This window comes from Salmo salar, chromosome 15 (assembly GCF_965601325.2).
Source record: "Salmo salar chromosome 15, fSalSal1, whole genome shotgun sequence".
NCBI classification, from domain to species: Eukaryota; Metazoa; Chordata; class Actinopteri; order Salmoniformes; family Salmonidae; genus Salmo; species Salmo salar.
Window position 1 is genome coordinate 101,976,329 of NC_138305.1, and position 27,599 is coordinate 102,003,927.

Here is a 27,599-nt window from a genome sequence, read left to right on the forward strand (position 1 = left end):
CATCAGGACGTAACAACAGGACGTAACATCAGGACGTAACACCAGGACGTAATAACAGGACGTAATACCAGGACGTACTACCAGGACGTAATACCAGGATGTAATACCAGGACGTAATACCAGGACGTACTACCAGGACGTAACAACAGGACGTAACATCAGGACGTAATACCAGGACGTACTACCAGGACGTAACAACAGGACGTAACATCAGGACGTAATACCAGGACGTAATATCATGACGTAATACCAGGACGTACTACCAGGACGTAATACCAGGACGTAATACCAGGACGTAATACCAGGACGTACTTCCAGGACGTAACATCAGGACGTAACATCAGGACGTAACACCAGGACGTACTACCAGGACGTAACAACAGGACGTAACATCAGGACGTAATACCAGGACGTACTACCAGGACGTAATACCAGGACGTACTACCAGGACGTAATATCAGGACGTAATACCAGGACGTACTACCAGGACGTAATACCAGGACGTAATACCAGGACGTAACATCAGGACGTAACACCAGGACGTAATACCAGGACGTAATACCAGGACGTAATACCAGGACGTACTTCCAGGACGTAACATCAGGACGTAATACCAGGACGTAATATCAGGACGTAATACCAGGACGTACTACCAGGACGTAACAACAGGACGTAACATCAGGACGTAATACCAGGACGTACTACCAGGACGTAACAACAGGACGTAACATCAGGACATAATACCAGGACGTAATATCAGGACGTAATACCAGGACGTACTACCAGGACGTAATACCAGGACGTAATACCAGGACGTAATACCAGGACGTACTACCAGGACGTAATACCAGGACGTAATACCAGGATGTAATACCAGGACGTACTTCCAGGACGTAACATCAGGACGTAACATCAGGACGTAACACCAGGACGTACTACCAGGACGTAACAACAGGACGTAACATCAGGACGTAATACCAAGACGTACTACCAGGACGTAATATCAGGACGTAATACCAGGACGTACTACCAGGACGTAATACCAGGACGTAATACCAGGACGTAACATCAGGACGTAATACCAGGACGTAATACCAGGACGTAATACCAGGACGTAATACCAGGACGTACTTCCAGGACGTAACATCAGGACGTAATACCAGGATGTAATACCAGGACGTAATACCAGGACGTACTACCAGGACGTAACAACAGGACGTAACATCAGGACGTAATACCAGGACGTACTACCAGGACGTAACAACAGGACGTAACATCAGGACGTAATACCAGGACGTAATATCAGGACGTAATACCAGGACGTACTACCAGGACGTAATACCAGGACGTAATACCAGGACGTAATACCAGGACGTACTTCCAGGACGTAACATCAGGACGTAACATCAGGACGTACCACCAGGACGTACTACCAGGACGTAACAACAGGACGTAACATCAGGACGTAACACCAGGACGTACTACCAGGACATAATACCAGGACGTACTACCAGGACGTAATATCAGGACGTAATACGAGGACGCACTACCAGGACGTAATACCAGGACGTAATACCAGGACGTAACATCAGGACGTAACACCAGGACGTAATACCAGGACGTAATACCAGGACGTAATACCAGGACGTACTTCCAGGACGTAACATCAGGACGTAATACCAGGACGTAATATCAGGACGTAATACCAGGACGTACTACCAGGATGTAATACCAGGACGTAATACCAGGACGTACTTCCAGGACGTAACAACAGGACGTAACAACAGGACGTAATACCAGGACGTAATATCAGGACGTAATACCAGGACGTAATACCAGGACGTACTACCAGGACGTAATACCAGGACGTACTACCAGGACGTACTACCAGGACGTAACATCAGGACGTAATACCAGGACGTACTACCAGGACATAATACCAGGACGTAATACCAGGACGTACTACCAGGACGTAATACCAGGACGTAATATCAGGACGTAATACCAGGACGTACTACCAGGACGTAATACCAGGACGTAATACCAGGACGTACTACCAGGACGTACTACCAGGACGTAATACCAGGATGTAATACCAGGACGCACTACCAGGACCTAATACCAGGACGTAATACCAGGATGTAATAACAGGACGTACTACCAGGACGTAATACCAGGACGTAACAACAGGACGTAATACCAGGACGTAATACCAGGACATAATACCAGGACGTAATATCAGGACGTACTACCAGGACGTAGTACCAGGACGTAATATCAGGACGTACTACCAGGACGTAATACCAGGACGTAATACCAGGACGTAATACCAGGACGCACTACCAGGACCTAATACCAGGACGTAATACCAGGATGTAATAACAGGACTTAACACCAGGACATAATACCAGGACGTAATAAGAGGACGTAATACCAGGACATAATACCAGGACGTAATAAGAGAACGTAATACCAGGACATATCAGGACATAATACAGGACATAATACCAAGACATATCAGGACGTAATAACAGGACGTAACATCAGGACGTAATACCAGGACGTAACATCAGGACGTAACAACAGGACGTAACATCAGGACGTAACACCAGGACGTAACACCAGGACGTAATAACAGGACGTAATACCAGGACGTAATACCAGGACGTAATACCAGGACGTAACATCAGGACGTAACATCAGGACGTAATACCAGGACGTAATATCAGGACGTAATACCAGGACGTACTACCAGGACGTAATACCAGGACGTAATACCAGGACGTAATACCAGGACGTACTTCCAGGACGTAACATCAGGACGTAACACCAGGACGTAATACCAGGATGTAATACCAGGACGTAATACCAGGACGTACTTCCAGGACGTAACATCAGGACGTAACACCAGGACGTAACATCAGGACGTAATACTAGGACGTACTACCAGGACGTAATACCAGGACGTAATACCAGGACGTACTTCCAGGACGTAACAACAGGACGTAACAACAGGACGTAATACCAGGACGTAATATCAGGACGTAATACCAGGACGTAATACCAGGACGTACTACCAGGACGTAATACCAGGACGTACTACCTGGACGTACTACCAGGACGTAACATCAGGACGTAATACCAGGACGTACTACCAGGACGTAATACCAGGACGTAATACCAGGGCGTACTACCAGGACGTAATACCAGGACGTAATACCAGGGCGTACTACCAGGACGTACTACCAGGACGTAATATCAGGACGCAATACCAGGACGTACTACCAGGACGTAATACCAGGACGTAATACCAGGACGTACTACCAGGACGTACTACCAGGACGTAATACCAGGATGTAACAACAGGACGTAATATCAGGACGTACTACCAGGACGTACTACCAGGACGTAATACCAGGACGCACTACCAGGACCTAATACCAGGACGTAATACCAGGATGTAATAACAGGACGTACTACCAGGACGTAATACCAGGACGTAATATCAGGACGTAATATCAGGACGTACTACCAGGACGTAGTACCAGGACGTAATTTCAGGACGTACTACCAGGACGTAATACCAGGACGTAATACCAGGACGTAATACCAGGACGCACTACCAGGACCTAATACCAGGACGTAGTACCAGGATGTAATAACAGGACGTAATAAGAGGATGTAATACCAGGACATATCAGGACATTATACTGGACATAACAGGACATAATATTAGGACGTAATACCAGGACGTAATATCAGGATGTAATACCAGGACGTAACACCAGGACATAATACCAGGACGTAATAAGAGGACGTAATACCAGGACATAATACCAGGACGTAATAAGAGGACGTAATACCAGGACATATCAGGACATAATACAGGACATAATACCAGGACATATCAGGACGTAATAACAGGACGTAATACCAGGACATAATACCAGGACATATCAGGCCATGACACCAGGATGTGATACCAGGACATGATACCAGGACATGATATACCAGGATGTAATATGGTGTGGCAGGTAGCCTAGTGGTTAGAGCGTTGGACTAGTAACCGAAACGTTGCAAGATCGAATCCCTGAGCTGTCATTCTGCCCCTGAACAAGGAAGTTAACCCACTGTTCCTAGGCTGTCATTGAAAATAAGAATTTGTTCTTAACTGACTTGCCTAGTTAAATAAAGGTTAAAAGAATATCCCAAACCAGGGATATGTTTTCTCTGTCCTGCTGCTGCAGAGGGCCTCACCATGTCTGCAGAGGACTACGGTTGTCATCACAGGGGTGTCCTATAGTAGCTTGATGCTGTTCCCACCTCCAGGCTTTGATCCTGCTGATCAGACGAGACTGACACTTCTCCAGACTAGACACTGCCTCCTGGAGCAGCTGAACTCGCTTCTACACACACACACACACACAGTTGAGTTTGCAGAGAGAGAGTTATGCACAGTGAGGTAAATAGTTTATACAGTACAGGAAAACACTGGCCTTAGAGAGGTAAACATTTCATGCTGTTTGGGGAGGGGCCAAAAGGCTAGGGCCGGGATGTGTGTACGCATGATGCGTTCATATTTTTTTGGGCCCCCACCCCCATCAAGGTTGCCCATCCCTGATTTAGACCCTCCGACCATCGACAGACAGACAAACATAGTTTAGACCCTCCTGCCATCGACAGACAGACAAACATAGTTTAGACCCTCCTGCCATCGACAGACAGACAAACATAGTTTAGACCCTCCTGCCATCGACAGACAGACAAACATAGTTTAGACCCTCCTGCCATCGACAGACAGACAAACATACTTTAGACCCTCCTGCCATTGACAGACAGACAAACATAGTTTAGACCCTCCGGCCATCGACAGACAGACAAACATAGTTTAGATCCTCCTGCCATCGACAGACAGACAAACATAGTTTAGACCCTCCTGCCATCGACAGACAAACATAGTTTAGACCCTCCTGCCATCGACAGAGAGACAAACATAGTTTAGACCCTCCGGCCATCGGCAGACAGACAAACATAGTTTAGACCCTCCTGCCATCGACAGACAGACAAACATAGTTTAGACCCTCCTGCCATCGACAGACAGACAAACATAGTTTAGACCCTCCTGCCATCGACAGACAGACAAACATAGTTTAGACCCTCCTGCCATCGACAGACAGACAAACATAGTTTAGACCCTCCTGCCATCGACAGACAGACAAACATAGTTTAGACCCTCCTGCCATGGACAGACAGACAAACATACTTTAGACCCTCCGGCCATCGACAGACAGACAAACATAGTTTAGACCCTCCTGCCATCGACAGACAGACAAACATACTTTAGACCCTCCGGCCATCGACAGACAGACAAACATAGTTTAGACCCTCCGGCCATCGACAGACAGACAAACATAGTTTAGACCCTCCTGCCATTGACAGAGAGACAAACATAGTTTAGACCCTCCTGCCATCGACAGACAGACAAACATAGTTTAGGCCCTCCGGCCATTGACAGACAGACAAACATAGTTTAGACCCTCCTGCCATTGACAGACAGACAAACATAGTTTAGACCCTCCTGCCATTGACAGAGAGACAAACATAGTTTAGACCCTCCGACCATCGACAGACAGACAAACATAGTTTATGTGGGAGAAAGGTAGACTTGCTGAGGGAAAGAAAAATAGAAATACATTAGCTAGCGAAAGAGGAGACTGGCAGCTGACCCTGAGTGGAGATAACAGGTGGCCATACATCCCCAAGTAGGAACCACGCAACGGCCAGGCAAGCTGTATGTATGGCCATGACTAAATATATGCCAAGCGTAAGCATGCAATGCAGGCATTATTTTCATATCCTTATGAGGAGAGTCCAGCCACTACTATGTTAGAGCTAAAAGCAGATATGGGCGTTATCCAGCCACTACTATGTTAGAGCTAAAAGCAGATATGGGCGTTATCCATTGGGTTGAAAGAAAATGGTGGCAGAACGCATAGGGGGTTTTACTTCATTTACATAAAAGATGGACCTATGTATTGTATGTGCATAAAAGCAGAGCCGGGGCCTAAGGAAGGCAGTTGTTGTCCGCGGACCGGCTCGGCTTTATTACTCTGTATTAAAGTCTATATTGAATTTACAAGTTCTTGTAAGAAGTGTTATTCTTAAGACAATTTTCCACGACATTTAGACCCTCCGGCCATCGACAGACAGACAAACATACTTTAGACCCTCCTGCCATTGACAGAGAGACAAACATACTTTAGACCCTCCGGCCATCGACAGACAGACAAACATAGTTTAGACCCTCCTGCCATCGACAGACAGACAAACATAGTTTAGACCCTCCTGCCATCGACAGACAGACAAACATACTTTAGACCCTCCGACCATCGACAGACAGACAAACATAGTTTAGACCCTCCTGCCATCGACAGACAGACAAACATAGTTTAGACCCTCCTGCCATCGACAGACAGACAAACATAGTTTAGACCCTCCTGCCATCGACAGACAGACAAACATACTTTAGACCCTCCGGCCATCGACAGACAGACAAACATAGTTTAGACCCTCCTGCCATCGACAGACAGACAAACATAGTTTAGACCCTCCTGCCATCGACAGACAGACAAACATAGTTTAGACCCTCCTGCCATCGACAGACAGACAAACATAGTTTAGACCCTCCTGCCATCGACAGACAGACAAACATAGTTTAGACCCTCCTGCCATCGACAGACAGACAAACATACTTTAGACCCTCCTGCCATTGTTACTCATTGTGTATTTATTCCTTGTGTTTTTATTTTAATTCTCTTTTTTTGTCTCTCTGCATTGTTGGGAAGTAAGTATTTCAATGTTAGTCTAAAACCTGTTGTTTTTCTTTACTTTCTGTCTGCTAAGGTCATCAGGCAACAATGTAGTCAATGTATCCTGGGGGATATTAAACAACTATTAAAAAGTTATGGTTGGAAACAATCTTTGGCTGAAAAATACTTAAATTAGACAGTGGAACATCAGTTTCATGTGAATTCACCTAATCTTGATTCCCTGATGATTTCATGGTGATTCCATATGAACTCTGCTACATCAAGTTGGCTCTAGCATCGACAGTGTCGAATCTGGAATGGGATGTGGCCTTGGGCCAGTTCGTCATAACATTTACCCAGATTTAAAAAAGTACCGTGTCATGTCAGATTCTGTTGCTCCCTTCATGATTTGTATCAGCTGCCAGAGCAGCTGACCGATCACTGCACCTGTACACAGCCCATCTGTAAATAGCCCACCCAACTACCTCATCCCCATATTGTTATTTATTTTTGCTCTTTTGCACCCCAGTATCCCTACTTGCACATCATCATCTGCACATCTATCACTCCAGTGATTATGCTAAATTGTAATTATTTCGAAACTATTGGGCTATTCATTGCCTTACCTCCCTAATCTTACCACATTTGCACACACTGTACAGTCGTGGCCAAACGTTTTGAGAATGACACAAATATTAATTTCCACAAAGTTTGCTGCTTCAGTGTCTTTAGATATTTTTGTCAGATGTTACTATGGAATACTGAAGTATAATTACAAGAATTTCATAAGTGTCAAAGGCTTTTATTGACAATTACATGAAGTTGATGCAAAGAGTCAATATTTGCAGTGTTGCCCCGTTCTTTTTTAAGACCTCTGCAATCCGCCCTGGCATGCTGTCAATTAACTTCTGGGCCACATCCTGACTGATAGCAGCCCATTCTTGCATAATCAAAGATTGGAGTTTGTCAGAATTTGTGGGTTTCAGTGTGTCCACCCGCCTCTTGAGGATTGACCACAAGTTCTCAATAGGATTAAGGTCTGAGGAATTTCCTGGCCATGGACCCAAAATATCTATGTTTTGTTCCCCGAGCCACTTAGTTATCACTTTGCCTTATGGCAAGGTGCTCCATCATGCTGGAAAAGGCATTGTTCATCACCAAACTGTTCCTGGATGGTTGGGAGAAGTTGCTCTCGGAGGATGTGTTGGTACCATTCTTTATTCATGGCTGTGTTCTTAGGCAAAATTGTGAGTGAGCCCACTCCCTTGGCTGAGAAGCAACCCCACACATGAATGGTCTCAGGATGCTTTACTGTTGGCATGACACAGGACTGATGGTAGCGCTCACCTTGTCATCTACGGACAAGCTTTTTTCCGGATGCCCCAAACAATCGGAAAGGGGATTCATCAGAGAAAATGACTTTACCCCTGTCCTCAGCAGTCCAATCCATGTACCTTTTGCAGAATATCAGTCTGTCCCTGATGTTTTTCCTGGAGAGAAGGGGCTTCTTTACTGCCCTTCTTGACACTAGGTCATCCTCCAAAGTCTTCGCCTCACTGTGCGTACAGATGCACTCACATCTGCCTGCTGCCATTCCTGAGCAAGCTCTGTACTGGTGGTGCCCCGATCCCGCACCTGAATCAACTTTAGGAGATGGTCCTGGCACTTGCTGGACTTCCTTGGGCACCCTGAAGCCTTCTGCAGAAATGCAGTAGAAATGTTTTTTTGCGATTCAGTTCATTGGCATGGCAAAAAGGGACTTTGCAATTAATTTCAATTCATCTGATCACTCTTCATAACATTCTAGAGGATATGCAAATTGCCATCATACAAACTGAGGCAGCAGACTTTGTGAAATTTTTTATTTGTGTCATTTTCAAAACTTTTGGCCACGACTGTATATAGATTTTTCCATTATGTTATTGACTGTACGTTTGTTTATCCCATGTGTAACTCTGTGTTGTTGTTTTTGTTGAACTGCTTTGCTTTATCTTGGCCAGGTCGCAGTTGTAAATGACAACTTGTTCTCAACTGGCCTACCTGGTTAAATAAAGGTGAAATCAAAATAAAATATAAAGTATAGGTTCTGGTAAGACTGTGACGCTAGCCACGGCACGGTTGTGGGTTCAATTCCAACAGAGATCACACACACAGAAAATGGATGCACTCTGCACAATGTTTTTGGATAAGAGCATATGCTGAGTGGCCTTTTAGGGACGCATGACTAATGAAAATGCTACTTAAGTGGAAGTTAGGATTTGCTCCTCCAGACAGTGACCCCCAGCCATCTCTCACCCTGCATGCTCATAGTTCTGCCTCTCCCATAGCTATTTGCTACTCGTGTTAGCATTACGGCTAAGTCTGACTTTTAAGTCTGTTTTGCTATGGGGATATGCTAATTGTTCACGTCTTAGTAATAGGTGTCTTTGGTATTGCTCACCCTGCATGGACTCACAGTTCTGACTCTTCCAGTTGAGCTCCTCCTGCAGCTGGTGGATCTGCTGTCTGCAGTTCTGGATCTCTAGCACCTTGAGCAGCAGCTATGGCGAGAGTAGACTGTTAGAGTAGTGGGGGAAGACTATGTTAGCCCGCTGAGTTAAAGCATAGTCTCTGTTACACCTACCGCGCTGCTGAGCAGCTCCCTCTCCTTCCTCAGGACTTCTCTGACAGTCAGAAACAGCTGGAGGTGGGGGTTGTGCTTACAGCCCAACACCGTGCAGGACGTTTGGCATTTGCCAGAGAACACCAAGATTGGCAAATTCACCACTGGCGTCCTGTGCTCTTCACAGATGAAAGCAGGTTCACACTGAGCACGTGACAGACGTGACAGAGTCTGGAGACGCCGTGGAGAATGTTCTGCTGCCTGCTACATCCTCCAGCATGATCGGTTACATCAAAGTTGGATCAGCCTGTAGTGTGGTTTTCCACTTTAATTTTGAGTGTGACTCCAAATCCAGACCTCCATGGGTTGATAAATTGGATTTCCATTGATTATTTTTGTGTGATTATGTTGTCAGCACATTCAACTATGTAAAGAAAAAAGTATTTAATGAGATTATTTCATTCATTCAGTGTTCCCTTAATTTTTTTGAGCAGTATATATATACAGTATATATATACTGCTCAAAAAAATAAAGGGAACACTTAAACAACACATCCTAGATCTGAATGAAAGAAATAATCTTATTAAATACTTGTTTCTTTATATAGTTGAATGTGCTGACAACAAAATCACACAAAAATAATCAATGGAAATCCAATTTATCAACCCATGGAGGTCTGGATTTGGAGTCACACTCAAAATTAACGTGGAAAACCACACTACAGGCTGATCCAACTTTGATGTAATGTCCTTAAAACAAGTCAAAATGAGGCTCAGTAGTGTGTGTGGCCTCCACGTGCCTGTATGACCTCCCTACAACGCCTGGGCATGCTCCTGATAAGGTGGCGGATGGTCTCCTGAGGGATCTCCTCCCAGACCTGGACTAAAGCATCCGCCAACTCCTGGACAGTCTGTGGTGCAACGTGGCATTGGTGGATGGAGCGAGACATGATGTCCCAGATGTGCTCAATTGGATTCAGGTCTGGGAAACGGGCGGGCCAGTCCATAGCATCAATGCCTTCCTCTTGCAGGAACTGCTGACACACTCCAGCCACATGAGGTCTAGCATTGTCTTGCATTAGGAGGAACCCAGGGTCAACCGCAGCAGCATATGGTCTCACAAGGGGTCTGAGGATCTCATCTCGGTACCTAATGGCAGTCAGGCTACCTCTGGCGAGCACATGGAGGGCTGTGCGGCCCCCAAAGAAATGCCACCCTACACCATGACTGACCCACCGCCAAACCGGTCATGCTGGAGGATGTTTCAGGCAGCAGAACGTTCTCCACGGCGTCTCCAGACTCTGTCACGTCTGTCACGTGCTCAGTGTGAACCTGCTTTCATCTGTGAAGAGCACAGGGCGCCAGTGGCGAATTTTCCAATCTTGGTGTTCTTTGGCAAATGCCAAACGTCCTGCACGGTGTTGGGCTGTAAGCACAACCCCCACCTGTGGACGTCGGGCCCTCATACCACCCTCATGGAGTCTGTTTCTGACCGTTTGAGCAGACACATGCACATTTGTGGCCTGCTGGAGGTCATTTTGCAGGGCTCTGGCAGTGCTTCTCCTGCTCCTCCTTGCACAAAGGCGGAGGTAGCGGTCCTGCTGCTGGGTTGTTGCCCTCCTACGGCCTCCTCCACGTCTCCTGATGTACTGGCCTGTCTCCTGGTAGCGCCTCCATGCTCTGGACACTACGCTGACAGACACAGCAAACCTTCTTGCCACAGCTCACATTGATGTGCCATCCTGGATGAGCTGCACTACCTGAGCCACTTGTGTGGGTTGTAGACTCCGTCTCATGCTACCACTAGAGTGAAAGCACCGCCAGCATTCAAAAGTGACCAAAACATCAGCCAGGAAGCATAGGAACTGAGAAGTGGTCTGTGGTCCCCACCTGCAGAACCACTCCTTTATTGGAGGTGTCTTGCTAATTGCCTATAATTTCCACCTGTTGTCTATTCCATTTGCACAACAGCATGTCAAATGTATTGTCAATCAGTGTTGCTTCCTAAGTGGACAGTTTGATTTCACAGAAGTGTGATTGACTTTGAGTTACATTGTGTTGTTTAAGTGTTCCCTTTATTTTTTTGAGCAGTGTATACAGACAGACAGACAGACAGACAGACAAACAGACAGACAGACAGACAGACAGACAGACAGACAGACAGACAGACAGACAGACAGACAGACAGACAGACAGACAGACAGACAGACAGACAGACAGACAGACAGACAGACACACAGACACACAGACACACAGACACACAGACACACAGACGCATACATACTCTGGAAGACAGGCATAGATCTCATCAATCACTAGACCACATAATGGAAGCCAATATTACTGAGGACAACTTTACTTAAATCTACTTTTGTTTCTCTGTTGCAGTGTACCTTAATTAATACCATGCATGGCAGTTAAATATACTGTATGTGACTGTCCTGTGGGAATAAAGGGGCTCTTTTCAAGAGAGCCCTGCATATCAGAGCCAATTGAAATAGTAGGCCCTGCGTAGACCTATGTACTCTACCAGTAGACTTGAGGAGTATACCTACAGTAGTCCTACTGTACCAGCTTTGAGTAGGCCAAATGTAACAGTCCTGGTTAGGCCCTGTAACAGTCCTGGTTAGGTCCTGTAACAGTCCTGGTTAGGTCCTGTAACAGTCCTGGTTAGGCCCTGTAACAGTCCTGGTTAGGTCCTGTAACAGTCCTGGTTAGGCCCTGTAAAAGTCCTGGTTAGGTCCTGTAACAGTCCTGGTTAAGTCCTGTAACAGTCCTGGTTAGGCCCTGTAACAGTCCTGGTTAGGCCCTGTAACAGTCCTGGTTAGGTCCTGTAACAGTCCTGGTTAGGCCCTGTAAAAGTCCTGGTTAGGCCCTGTAACAGTCCTGGTTAGGCCCTGTAAAAGTCCTGGTTAGGCCCTGTAACAGTCCTGGTTAGGCCCTGTAAAAGTCCTGGTTAGGCCCTGTAAAAGTCCTGGTTAGGCCCTGTAACAGTCCTGGTTAGGCCCTCTACCATTCCTGGTTAGGCCCTGTAAAAGTCCTGGTTAGGCCCTGTAACAGTCCTGGTTAGGCCCTGTAAAAGTCCTGGTTAGGCCCTGTAACAGTCCTGGTTAGGCCCTGTAAAAGTCCTGGTTAGGCCCTGTAACAGTCCTGGTTAGGCCCTGTAAAAGTCCTGGTTAGGCCCTGTAAAAGTCCTGGTTAGGCCCTGTAACAGTCCTGGTTAGGCCCTCTACCATTCCTGGTTAGGCCCTGTAAAAGTCCTGGTTAGGCCCTGTAACAGTCCTGGTTAGGCCCTGTAAAAGTCCTGGTTAGGCCCTTTAAAAGTCCTGGTTAGGCCCTGTAAAAGTCCTGGTTAGGCCCTGTAACAGTCCTGGTTAGGCCCTGTAACAGTCCTGGTTAGGCCCTGTAACAGTCCTGGTTAGGTCCTGTAAAAGTCCTGGTTAGGCCCTGAAACAGTCCTGGTTAGGCCCTGTACCATTCCTGGGTTGGTCCTACAGCAGGGGTGGGTGAGACATTGAATGGGCCGTAAGCAAGCTGGTCCTTAAGCAAGCTGGTCCTGGGGCTCTGTTCACAAACAGGCCCCAGGACAGCAACATAATTAGTCCCAACCAAATCATGAGAAAACAAAAAGATAATTACTTGACACATTGGAAAGAATTAACAAAAAAACAGAGCAAACTAGAGTGCTATTTGGCCCTAAACAGAGAGTACACAGTGGCAAAATATCTGACCATTGTGACTGACCCAAACTTAATTAAGGAAAGCTTTGACTATGTATAGAGTACAGACTCAGTGAGCATAGCCTTGCTATTGAGAAAAACCGCCGTAGGCAGACCTGGCTCTCAAGAGAAGACAGGCTATGTGCACACTGCCCACAAAATGAGGTGGAAACTGACCTGCACTTCCTGACCTTCTGCCAAATGTATGACCATATTAGAGGCACATATTTCCCTCAGATTACACAGACCCACAAAGAATACGAAAACAAATTCAATTTTGATAAACTCCCATATCTACTGGGTTAAATACCAGTGTGCCATCACAGCAGCAAGATGTGTGACCTGCTGCCACAAGAAAAGGTCAGCCAGTGAAGAACAAACACCATTGTAAATACAACCCATATTTATGTTTATTTATTTTCCCTTTTGTACTTTAACAATTTGCACATAATATGAAATCTGTAATGTCTTTTATTCTTTTGGAACTTTCTGAGTGCAATGTTTACTGTAAAGTTGTATTGTTTATTTAACTTTTGCTTTTATCAAGTTCACTTGCTTTTGCAATGTTAACATATGTTTCCCATGCCAATAAAGCCCTTAAATTGAAATGTAATTGAGAGAGAGAGAAAGAGAGAGAGAGAGAGAGAGGGGTGGGGGGTTGGTGGGTCGGAGGGAGGTAATAGAGAGAGAGGGTGGGTGAGAGAGAGGGAGGGATGGTGGAGGGAGGAGAGAGAGAGAAAGAGAGGGTGGGTGGGAGAGAGGGGGAGGGAGGTGAGAGTGAGGGAGGGCAGAGAGAGAGAGAGGGTGGGAGGGAGAGAAAGATGATTGGGATTTGTTTGTGCATCCACTTTTCCAGTTTTACTTGTGCCTGTTCACATTGTACGTGCTTGCTTGGGTGTGTGCCTACATGTATTCTTGCATGCTCGTGTGTCTCATACCATCTCTGCTCTTCGATCCAGTTGACCAGGTAGCACCTCAAGGGGAAGGAGGGGGGATAGAGACGGTTGAGGGTCTGTGTGGCCAGATAGGCGATCAGCTGTTTCATCTGCATCCACTGTGCCATGGTGAACCAGAATTGGAAGAGACAGGAATAAAGGACATCTAATGAAGAACTGAACACGCCGACCTGAATGGCACCATATTCCCTACATAGCGTAGTGCTTCTGGCTCAATTCAATCAAAGCCACATTGCTGTATTAGGAAATCACAGTTGGTTTTGGTTACTGTAAAAGCCTTCTGCTGCCAGTTAGGGTCATGTTCATCTAAATCTCAGGCAGATGCTTTCAATTAATGTGTCAGCTATGTTGCTTTGATTGAGTTTCAGCCGAAGCCAAAGGGAATTCACGGAATAGGGAATGCTTGAGATAAATCTGTGAATATAAATCCCTTGTAAAGAGGTTATTTGTAAGAGCAGATTGTCAGGAGGTCAATGTTAGTTCCATGCATCATACAGAGACAAACACCAGAGGTCTATACCACAAAGGAAGGTCAAGGAGATAGCCAGCTAACTTGAATAAATATTCTGGTATACATTTTATTTTTAGAAAGATAAGCTTGAAATGGGCATGGTCTCATTGATTCTACTATCAAAAGCTCTTATCTAAGGTTAGCTTTTTTTAATGAACCTGAAAAGCAATAGTTATTTCTGGTTGCTTATTAAAGTTAGCTGGCTAAATCCTTTATCCTACTTTGAAGTACACCCCTCAGAACAGTCATTAGGTCACTGTTTACAATCACTTCCGGTCATGTAAATGAACACCCTGACTCAGTAATGAGAATAAGATAAAAGATGCTCAACAGGACAGTGGAGGGACTTAGACAAACAAAAATGTTATCATTTGCTACCTTGTTGTTGTCATGTTGTGTTGCTACCATGCTGTGTTGTCATGTGTTGTTGCCATGCTGTGTTGCTGTCTTAGGTCGCTCTTTATGTAGTGTTGTAATGTCTCTCTTGTCGTGATGTGTGTTTTGTCCTAAAAATATTTTTTTTATCCCAGCCCCCGTACCCGCAGGAGGCATTTTGCCTCTGTGATTGTAATTAAGAATTTGTTATTTATTGACTTGCCTAGTTAAATAAAAATACAATTAAATCATTGTCTATCTATTGTTATGTTAGTAACGCAATGCCATCATCACTACACAAATTAAAGCAACAACATTGCTATGAGAACTATGGAAGAAATACTGTGCAAATGCCAGACATACAGAAAACACATTACAATTTTCCAAATAAAGAATATGGTAGAGAGCCGAGAACAAGACAGAACTGTTGAGACAATCTAGACTATATATACAAAAGTATGTGGACACCCCTTCAAATTAGTGGATTTGGCTATTTCAGCCACACCCATTGCTGACAGGTGTATACAATCGAGCACACAGCCATGCAATCTCCATAGGGAAACATTGGCAGTAGAATGGCTTTACTGAAGAGCTCAGTGACTTTCAACATGGCAGCGTCATAGGACGCCACCTTTCCATCAAATCAGTGTGTCAAATTTCTGCCCTGCTAGAGCTGCCCCGGTCAACTGCAAGTGCTGTTATTGTGAAGTTGAAATGTTTAGGAGCAACAACGGCTCAGCCGCAAAGTAATAGGCCACACAAGCTCACAGAACAGGAGTGCAGAAGCACGGAACTATTTTAAGGGACCTTCATGAAATGGGTTTCCATGTCCAAGCAGCCGCACACAAGCCTAAGATCACCTGGTGCAATGCCAAGCGTCGGCTGCAGTGGTATAAAGCTAGCCGCCAATAGACTCTGGAGCAGTGTAAACGCTTTCTTTGGAGTGATGAATCACGCTTCACCATCTGGCAGTCCGACGGTCAAATCTGGTTTTGGCGGATGCCAGGGGACCGCTACCTGCCCCAATGCATAGTGCCAACTGTAAAGTTTGGTGGAGGAGGAATAATGGTCTGGGGATGTTTTTCATGGTTTGGCTAGGTTCCAGTGAAGGGAAATCTTAATGCTACAGCAAACAATGACATTCTAGATGATTCTGCGCTTCCAACTTTGTGGCAACAGTTTAGGGAAGGCCCTTTCCTGTTTCAGTATGACAATGCCCCCGTGCACAAAGCGAGGTCCATACAGAAATGGTTTGTCGAGATTGGTGTGGAAGAACTTGACTGGTCTGCACTGAACCCAGACCTCAACCCCATTGAACACCTTTGGGATGAATTTGAACACCGACTACAAGCCAGGCCTAATCGTCCAACATCAGTGCCCGACCTCACTAATGCTCTTGTGGTTGAATTGAAGCAAGTCCCTGCAGCAATGTTTCGACATCTAGTGTAAATCCTTCCCAGAAGAGTTATAGCAGCAAACAGGGGACCAACTTCATTTTAATGCCCATGATTTTGGAATGAGCTTGTTGACAAGCAGGTATCCACATTTACATTTTAGTCATTTAGCAGACGCTCTTATCCAGAGCGACTTACAGTAGTGAATGCATACATTTCATACATTTTTATTTTTATTTTTTCATACTTGCCCCCCGTGGGAATCGAACCCACAACCCTGGCGTTGCAAACACCATTGCAAACGCCATACTCTACCAACTGAGCCACATACTTTTGGTCATGTAGTGTGCTTAATACACCTAGCCTATAGCTTAATACACCTAGCCTATAGCTTAATACACCTAGCCTATAGCTTAATAAACCTAGCTTATAGCTTAATACACCTTGCCTATATCTTAATACACCTAGCCTATAGCTTAATACACCTAGCCTATAGCTTAATACACCTAGCCTATAGCTTAATACACCTAGCCTATAGCTTAATACACCTAGCCTATAGCTCAATACACCTAGCCTATAGCTTAATACACCTAGCTTATAGGAGGGAATTCCGACCCTAAGCACGTAAAGAAAGACCTAGTTACACTGCAGCTGGCCCAGAACAGAGCAGCACGTCTTGCTCTTCATTGTAATGAGAGGGCTAATATACTATGCATGCCAGTCTTTTTTGGCTAAGAGATGAGGAGAGACTGACTGCATCACTTCTTCTTTTTAGAAGGAACATGAATATGTTGAAAATTCCAAATTGTTTGCATAGTCTACTTACACACACACTTACCCCACCAGACATGCCACCAAGGGTCTTTTCCCAGTCCCTAGGTCCAGAACAAATTCAAGATTCAGATAAAGCAACACCTCACCGCACAACGCCTCTCCCCTATTGACCTCAATATTTTGTGTGTATGTATTGATATGTAGGCTGTGTGCTGTCCTTGAGCTGTTCTTCTCTACCAATGTTCTGTATTATGTCATGTTTCATGTTTTGTGTGGACCCCAGAAAGAGTAGCTGCTGCTTTTGTAACAGCTAATGGGGATCCTAATAAAATGCCAATAGCATGCTATTCATTCCAAATGAAGGTGTGGCGGAGGTGTGTCTACACATACGCCATATTCTGACTTGGACTTAATTCTCTCTTAATTCCACCATTTGGAACCACCTTTACGTGTGATAAAACAATGAACAAGGTCGAGCAACCTGTCGGTTCCAAATGGAACAACAACTACTTTATTTTTTCCAATAGAAATAACACCATTCTCCTGTAATTTACAAATTGATAAGAGCTAAGAAAATGAGTAAGTCGTTTGGATGAGGGAATTGTAAATATAAATGACAATTGTTTTAGATCTATTTTACCTTATGATCACTGGAGACCAATGTGAAACAAGTCATGACAGAAAACTGAAGCATATCAACACATCACCTTTTCCACAGGGATGTTTATGAAATGCTGGACTTATAACCTTTTAGTGATGAAATTTAGAGACCCATCACTATTGACTTCTGTAGACATGCACAAATGAAAGAACAGCGCCAAACCTACCGGGGGAAAAAATAATGGGAACCTGGCACACGGTTCACGATGTCTGGACCGTTATCATCACAGTTCCATGACTAGTGAGGATTATTACAGTAGATTTATAGGACTACTGTTCCACCCCTATTGTACACTTTTCTCACCTTCCAATATTTCATGGATTGAACAATTGAATAAAGCAACTTTCAGGATGAATCAAACCACTGTATTTTTGATTCACCAATATATTTAGTGCGTAAAGGCTCTTCAAACCTATTTTTCTATTATTCATAAATACTTTCCTAACCCTAAATAATATACAAGGTCAGATAATTTTTTAATCTACCAATTGGTGCCGAAAAGGTGCCGAATATGCGTGTACTTACATGGCTTTCTTTCATTGATCACTAATATTCTGAACCGTTCTCTTCGTATATTCTACACTGTTAAAATGAAGTGTTTTGTAGCACCAAAACTAGTGGCAACTGAGCTGCCACCAACTTGAAGGAGATGAAACCTCAACTTTGCTGGAAACACATTATCCTGAGATGTTCTGAAACATGACACAGTGTGTTGTAACACCACTTAAGCAAGTGTTGTGCAACACCATGCCAGGGACTGGGAGCACTACCGGAAGAGGTTGAAAACACATTTATTTGGTGTTTCAAGCTCTGTCTAGTGCAGAATTAGTTCAAATCAAACTTTATTTGTCACATGCTCTGAATATAACAAGTGTAGACTTTACCGTGAAATGTTTACTTACAAGCCCTTAACCAACAGTGCAGTTCAAGAAGAGTTAAGAAAATATTTAATTGTAGACTAAAATAAAAAGCAATAATAAAAAGTAACACAATAAGAATAACAAGGCTATATACAGGGGCAGCAGTACCATGTCAGTGTGCGGGGGTACAGGTTAGTTGAGGTAATTTGTATATCTACATTTTAGAAGACACTCTTATCCAGAGTGACTTACCGTAGTGAATGCATAAATTTCATACATTTTTTCTCCGTACTGGTCCCCTATGGGAAACGAACCCACAACCCTGGCATTGCAAACACCATGCTCTACCAACTGAGCCACACGGGACCCCATGTACATGTAGGTGGGGGTGAAGTGAATATGCATAGATAATAAACAGCGAGTAGCAGCAGTGTACAAAAGGGAGGGGGGAGGTCAATGTAAATTGTCCGGTGGCGATTTTAATAATTGTTCAGCAGTCTTATGGCTTGGGGGTAGAAGCTGTTGAGGAGCCTTTTGGTCCTAGATTTGGCACTCCAATACCGCTTGCCGTGAGGTAGCAGAGAAAACAGTCTATAACTTGTGTGACTGGAGTCTGACAATTTTATGGGCTTTCCTCTGACACCGTCTATTATATACAGTTGAAGTCGGAAGCCAAATACATTCAAACTCAGTTTTTCACAATTCCTGACATTTAAAACTAGTAAAAATTCCCTGTCTTAGGTCAGTTAGGATCACCACTTTATTTTAAGAATGTGAAATGTGGAAGAATAATGGAAGAGAGAATTATTTATTTCAGCTTTTAATTCTTTCATCACATTCCCAGTCGGTCAGAAATGTACATACACTCAATTAGTAATTGGTAGCATTGCCTTTAAGTTGTTTAACTTGGGTCAAACGTTTCGGGTAGCCTTCCACAAGCTTAGCACAATAAGTTGGGTGAATTATGGTCCGTTCCTCCTGACAGAGCTGGTGTAACTGAGTCAGGTTTGTAGGCTTCCTTGCTCGCACACGCTTTTTCAGTTCTGTCCACAAATTATCTGTAGGATTGAGGTCAGGGCTTTGTGATGGCCACGCCAATACCTTGACGTTGCTGTCCTTAAGCCATTTTACCACAAATTTGGAAGCGTGCTTGAGGTCATTGTCCATTTGGAAGACCCATTTGCGACCAAGCTTTAACTTCCTGACTGATGTCTTGAGATGTTGCTTCAATATATCCACATAATTGTCCTTCCTCATGATGCCATCTATTTTGTGAAGTGCACCAGTCCCTCCTGCAACAAAACACCCCCACAACATGATGCTGCAACCCCCGTGCTTCACGGTTGGGATGGTGTTCTTTGGCTTGCAAGCCTCCCCCTTTTTCCTCCAAACATAACGATGGTTATTATGGCCAAACAGTTCTATTTTTATTTAATCAGACCAAAGGACATTTCTCCATGAAGTACGATCTTTGTCCCCATATGCAGTTGCAAACCGTATTCTGGCTTTCTTATGCTGGTTTTGGAGCAGTGGCTTCTTCCTTGCTGGGCGGCCTTTCAGGTTATGTCGATATAGGACTCGTTTTACTGAGGATATAGAGACTTTTGTACCTGTTTCCTCCAGCATCTTCACAAGGTCCTTTGCTGACAGAACGCGTCTCCTTCCTGAGCGGTATGACGGCTGCGTGGTCCCATGGTGTTTATACTTGTGTACTATTGTTTGTACAGATGAACGTGGTACCTTCAGGCATTTGGAAATTGCTCCCAAGTATGAACCAGACTTTTGGTCTACAATTTTCTTGGCTGATTTCTTTTGATTTTCCCATGATGTCAAGCAAAGAAGCATTGAGTTTGAAGGTAGGCCTTGAAATAAATCCACAGGTACACCTCCAATTGACTCAAATGATGTCAATTAGCCTATCAGAAGCTTCTAAAGCCATGACATCCTTTTCTGGAATTTTCCAAGCTGTTTAAAGGCACAGTCAACTTAATGTATGTAAACTTCTGACCCACTGAAATTGTGATACAGTGAATGATAAGTGAAATAATCTGTAAACAATTGTTGGAAAAATTATTTGTGTTATGCACCTAAGTAGATGTCCTAACCGACTTGCCAAAACTATAGTTTGTTAACAAGAAATTTGTGGTGTGGTTGAAAAACAAGTTTTAATGATTCCAAGCTAAGTGTATGTAAACTTCCGACTTCAACTGTAGGTCCTGGATGCCAGGAACTCTCGACCCGCTTCACTACTGCCAAAACGATGTTAATGGGGGCCTGTTCGGCCCGCCTTTTCCTGTAGTCCAAGATCAGCTCCTTTGTCTTGCTCACATTGAGGGAGAGGTTGTTGTCCTAGCACCACATTGCCAGTTCTCCGACCTCCTCCTTATAGGTCGTCTCATCGTTGTCGGTGATCAGGCCTACCACTGTTGTGTCGTCAGCAAACTTAATGATGGTGTTGGAGTCGTGTTTGGCCACGTAGTTGTGGGTGAACAAGGAATACAGGAGGGGAGTTAGTACACACCCCTGAGGGTGTGTTACCTCCCTTTAAAGCTTCTAAACACTATTATGGTGTTTCAAGACCTGTCTAGCTCCCGAGTGGTGCAGTGGTCCAAGACACTGCATTTCAGTGCAAGAGGTGTCACTGCAGTACTTGGTTCAAATCCAGGCTGCATCACTTCCGGCTGAGTTGCCAGGACATGAGGGTTATGGGTGTATTTGCATCATCTACAGCTTCCCACCTGGTTTACAGGCGGTGAGTGTATATATACATGACTAAAGACACATGGAAGGGTATAGAAATGTGAACTTGCAAGAAGATTTGGTCTAGCCCCCTTCCAGGGTTTTGGTCTAGCCCACTTCCAGGGTTTTGGTCTAGCCCACTTCCAAGGTTTTGGGCTAGCCCACTTCCAGGGTTTTGGTCTAGCCCACTTCCAAGGTTTTGGTCTAGCTCACTTCCAGGGTTTTGGTCTAGCCCACTTCCAGGGTTTTGGTCTAGCCCACTTCCAAGGTTTTGGTCTAGCCCACTTCCAAGGTTTTGGTCTAGCCCACTTCCAGGGTTTTGGCTAGTCCACTTCCAGGGTTTTTGGTCTAGCCCACTTCCAGGGTTTTTGGTCTAGCCCACTTCCAGGGTTTTTGGTCTAGCCCACTTCCAGGGTTTTTGGTCTAGCCCACTTCCAGGGTTTTTGGTCTAGCCCAGTTCCAGGGTTTTCTGTCTAGCCCACTTCCAGGGTTTTGGTCTAGCCCACTTCCAGGGTTTTTGGTCTAGCCCACTTCCAGGGTTTTGGTCTAGCCCACTTCCAGGGTTTTTGGTCTAGCCCACTTCCAGGGTTTTTGGTCTAGCCCACTTCCAAGGTTTTGGTCTAGCTCACTTCCAGGGTTTTGGTCTAGCCCACTTCTAGGGTTTTGGTCTAGCCCACTTCCAAGGTTTTGGTCTAGCCCACTTCCAGGGTTTTGGCTAGTCCACTTCCAGGGTTTTTGGTCTAGCCCACTTCCAGGGTTTTTGGTCTAGCCCACTTCCAGGGTTTTTGGTCTAGCCCACTTCCAGGGTTTTTGGTCTAGCCCACTTCCAGGGTTTTTGGTCTAGCCCACTTCCAGGGTTTTGGTCTAGCCCACTTCCAGGGTTTTGGTCTAGCCCACTTCCAGGGTTTTTGGTCTAGCCCACTTCCAGGGTTTGCTATGTCTGACACATCATTTACATTGCTAACCATCTCTCTTTAGTATCTTTATTTGTGGCGAATACAGCAATGTTTGCAAATCCCAGCTCTCCATTCTTATATTTGTATCTTTCAATGGTTCGTATCCAGGCTGTATCACAACCGACCGTGATTGGGAGTCCCATAGTGCGGTGCACAATGTCCTAGTGTCGTCCGGGTTTGGCCAGGGTAGGCCGTCATTGTAAATAAGAATTTGTTCTTAACTGACTTGCCAATTTTTTATTTATTTAACCTTTATTTAACTAGGCAAGTCAGTTAAGAACAAATTCTTATTTACAATGATGTCCTAGGAACAGTGGGTTAACTGCTGTGTTCAGGGGCAGGACGACAGATTTTTACCTTGTCAGCTCAGGGAATCGATCTCGCAACCTTTCGGTTACTGGCTCAACGCTCTAACCACAACCTGCGGTACCTGCTGCCCCAGCAGTTAAATAAAGGTTAAATAAATAAATAAAAATGAACAATGCAGAATTAGATCTTGATTTGATTTATGCACCCGATCATTGGCAGGCATTGTTGAGCAGTGAGTGCTCACTCCACCAGCAGTAACTAGAGGTTTAAACAACAAGCAAGTTAGAAACGTGGGAATGGCTTGTCTCATCATTGAACGTAATTTTGTCTGACGGTTTTAAAATCCGTTCATCATGACACATTAAGCCTACACCTGATGACACAACAAGTTTCTTAATACTAATATAGAAAGTATACTTTTCTTTCTTCGAACATGCATATAACATTGTGTAAATAATCATGAAGTCTAAACATTTTGAATTACCCACAATCCTCTAAAAAAGAGCAAGATAGGAAATGCAAGGAGACTAAAACCAGACTTGTAATTAGTTCAATCACTACATGTTCTATATCTTTGGTTATCCTCCTATAAAATATACTTATGCCAACACTTTGAGAAACATATTAAGTTGGATTTATTCCCCCAAATAATATGGTAAAATGAAATTAACATTGAAACGACTTGCATACATTTAAGTACTTTTTGGTCAATTTCAATTATTATCAATATTTTTTTGCTGTGTGGTTGAGTGTATAAAATTCCAATGAAATTCCAATGAAATGTACCATCTTGCTGCCCCAGAAGTCGGGGATCCAATTCTCGCTCCCACCTGTCCCACTTTCACCCCTTCTCTGTCTCCTCCTGTTTCTAATCTGTCTAAATAAAGCAATGCCAAAACTATTCTCCATAGGCCCTTGTCATCAATCAATATTTAGGCTATAAACCATTTTCATGTCTTAAACATTTGATTGTATGATAGACACAGTTTTAAATATATATATTTTGGTTTTGATGTTGCCTTTACGTGCACTGAATATCCCCAAAAGTGTTTTCACAACACTCTCTTAAAAACATCAATATTCAGATTGAAGATCTCTTTGGGTGTTTCAGAGTGCTTCTATTCTGTTTTAAAATCCTTTCCGTGTATCAGAACACGGAATGGGTTTACATTCAAAACACCCTCCAAACACCACATCTCCTGTTTTTTGTACTACTTTTCATGTTTTCAAATGATGGTGTTTTGAGTCTTCTAATTAAAGGAATAACAAATTTAACGGGATGGCTTTTTGAATGAAAACTCCACGAGAAAACCCATTGGCCAGCAAGTGAATGTGTTTTCAGTGGTTTAATTAAATATATTCAGGGAACCACGCCTGCAAAGCCTGTTTCGCAACTGCGTAAGGTACGTCTGATTACTAACTATTGAGAAGTGCGTAGGAAAAGGTTGAGTAGAAAAGGTGTACATTTTCTAAGTCTGAATTGGGCCCCTATAGCCTACATTGACCTGCTAAGAAAAACATGTAGGAAAGAGTGATATTACCATGCTACTAGAGGTGTGTGAGGTGAAAAGCACCAATACTGTTTCTGAGACAGACTAGGACCCAGTTTAGAGCCACTGTTTCTGATACAGACTAGGACCCAGTGTAGAGCCACTGTTTCTGACACAGACTAAGGCCCAGTTTAGAGCCACTGCTTCTGATACAGACTAGGACCCAGTGTAGAGCCACTGTTTCTGATACAGACTAGGACCCAGTTTAGAGCCACTGCTTCTGATACAGACTAGGACCCAGTTTATAGCCACTGTTTCTGACACAGACTAGGACCCAGTTTAGAGCCACTGTTTCTGACACAGACTAGGACCCAGTTTAGAGCCACTGCTTCTGATACAGACTAAGTCCCAGTTTAGAGCCACTGTTTCTGACACAGACTAGGACCCAGTTTAGAGCCACTGTTTCTGATACAGACTAGGACCCAGTTTAGAGCCACTATTTCTGACACAGACTAGGACCCAGTTTAGAGCCACTGGTTCTGATACAGACTAGGACCCAGTTTAGAGCCATTGCTTCTGATACAGACTAGGACCCAGTTTAGAGAAACTGCAATACTTTCACCGCTTCCTGTTCTCTATAATGTATCGTTGCATCCAAAATAGCACCCGCAACTTAAACGGAAAGACACCACTTTCAATTGCGCACCAACCCCTGGATTCAAAATGATTATAACTAAAGTGAAAGTTTGATCAAATCGATCGTCTGTCTCAACAAAAAAATATATTTTTGTCCATCATTTCTCACCAATATGTGACATAATTTTTATATGAATAGTTTACAGTCCTCAAAGTCAATAAAAGTCAAGCTATAAACATTTAAAAAGATGTGCGGCATAATCTCCTTCCTTTCTGTTGCTTCCCTCCAGTGTTCTGTCCCTTCTGTGAAGACAGTTAAATGTATAACCAATGTAGGCCTATAGTTCTTAACACAGTCCACGAGAAGCGGAAGTGCCGACAGCTAGGGGAAGCATGAAATAAAATCACATTTTACTTGTCACATGCACCAAATACAACAGGTGTAGACCTTACTGTGAAAAGCTTTTTTACAAGCCCTTAACCACCAATGCAGTTCAAGAAATAGAGTTAAGAAAATATTTACAAAATTAACTAAAGTAAAAAATAAAAAGTAACACAATAAAATAACATAACAATAATGAGGCTATATAGAGGGGGTACTGGTCCCGAGTCAATGTGCGGGGTGACAGGTTAGTCGGCATAGTTTGTATGTAGGTTGGGGTGAAGTGACTATGCATAGATAAGAAACAGCGAGTATCAGTCAATGTGTCACGTCCTGACCCTAGTAAGATGTCATTTTCTATAGTAGAGTAGGGCAGGGCGTGACAGGGAGTGTTTTGGGTTGTTCTATGTTTTCTATTTCTATGTTTAAGTTCTAGTTTTCTATTTCTATTTTGGGATTTGTTTTTTTTGTTGTATATAACAAACACGGTTTGTTGTTTTTTGTATATTCAAGTATTTAAGTGTATTGCATTCAGTTTCACGTTTAATAAATATGTGGAACTACGAACACGCTGCATTTTGGTCCGCTCCTTCAGACAGCCGTGACACAATGTAATAGTCCAGGTGGCCATTTGAGTAATTGTTCAGCAGTCGGAAGTTTACAAACACTTAGGTTGGAGTCATTGAAACTCATTTTTCAACCACTCCACAAATTTCTTGTTAACAAACTATAGTTTTGTCAAGTTGGTTAGGACATCTACTTTGTGCATGACACAAGTAATTTTTCCAACAATTGTTTACAGACAGATTATTTCACTTGTCATTCACTGTATCACAATTCCAGTGGGTCAGAAGTTTACATACACTAAGTTGACTGTGCCTTTAAACAGCTTGGAAAATTCCATAAAATGATGTCATGGCTTCAGAAGCTTCTGATAGGCTAATTGACATCGTTTGAGTCAATTGGAGGTGTACCTGTGGATGTATTTCAAGACCTACCTTCAAACTCAGTGCCTCTTTGCATGACATCATGGGGAAATCAAAAGAAATCAGCCAAAACCTCAGAAAAACAATTGTAAAACCTCCACAAGTCTGGTTCACCCTTGGGAGCAATTTCCAAACGCCTGAAGGTACCACGTTCATCTGTACAAACAATAATACGCAAGTATAAACACCATGGGACCACGCAGCCGTCATACCGCTCAGGAAGGAGACGCATTCTGTCTCATAGAGATGAAATCAAATCAATTCCAGAACAACAGCAAAGGACCTTGTGAAGATGCTGGAGAAAACAGGTACAAAAGTATCTATATCCACAGTAAAACGAGTCCTGTATCGACATAACCTGAAAGGCCGCTCAGCAAGAAAAAGCCACTTCTCCAAAACCGCCATTAAAAATCTACACTACAGTTTGCAACTGCACATGGGGACAAAGATCGTACTTTTTGGAGAAATGTCCTCTGGTCTGATGAAACAAAAATAGAACTCTTTGGCCATAATGACCATCATTATGTTTGGAGGAAAAAGGGGGACGCTTGCAAGCCGAAGAACACCATCTTAACCGTGAAGCACGGGGGTTGCAGCATCATGTTGTGGGGGAGCTTTGCTGCAGGAGGGACTGGTGCACTTCACAAAATAGATGTCACGTCCTGACCATAGAAAGCTGTTATTTTCTATGGTAGAGTAGGTCAGGGCGTGACAGTTTTTTTTTTCTAGTTTAGATTTTCTATGTTATGTTCTAGTTTTGTATTTCTATGTTGGGCTTTTTTGGGGATGATCTCCAATTAGAGGCAGCTAGCTGGTCATCGTTGTCTCTAATTGGAGATCATACTTAAGTAGTTGTTTTTCCCACCCGGGTTTGTGGGAGATTGTTTTTGAGTAAGTGTATGTTGTAACTCTTCATCAAGGTTTGTTGTTTTGTTCATTCAGTTTGTATGTATTGCACAGTTTCACAGTTTAATAAAGAAAATGTGGAACGATGCACATGCTGCACTTTGGTCCGCTCCTTCATCCTACGACAACCGTGACAATAGATGGCATCATGAGGAAGGAAAATTATGTTGATTTATTGAAGCAACATCTTAAGGCATCAGTCAGGAAGTTAAAGCTTGGTCGCAAATGGGTCTTCCAAATGGGCAATTACCACAAGCATACTTCCAAAGTTGTGGCAAAATGGCTTAAGGACAACAAAGTCAAAGTATTGGAGTGGACCTGACTTCAATCCTATAAAAAATTTGTGGACAGAACTGAAAAAGTGTGAGCGAGCAAGGAGGCCTACACGCCTGACTCAGTTACACCAGCTCTGTGAGGAGGAATGGGCCAAAGTTCACCCAACTTATTGTGGGAAGCTTGTGGAAGGCTACCTGAAACGTTTGACCAAAGTTAAACAATTTAAAGGCAATGCTACCAAATACTAATTGAGTGTAT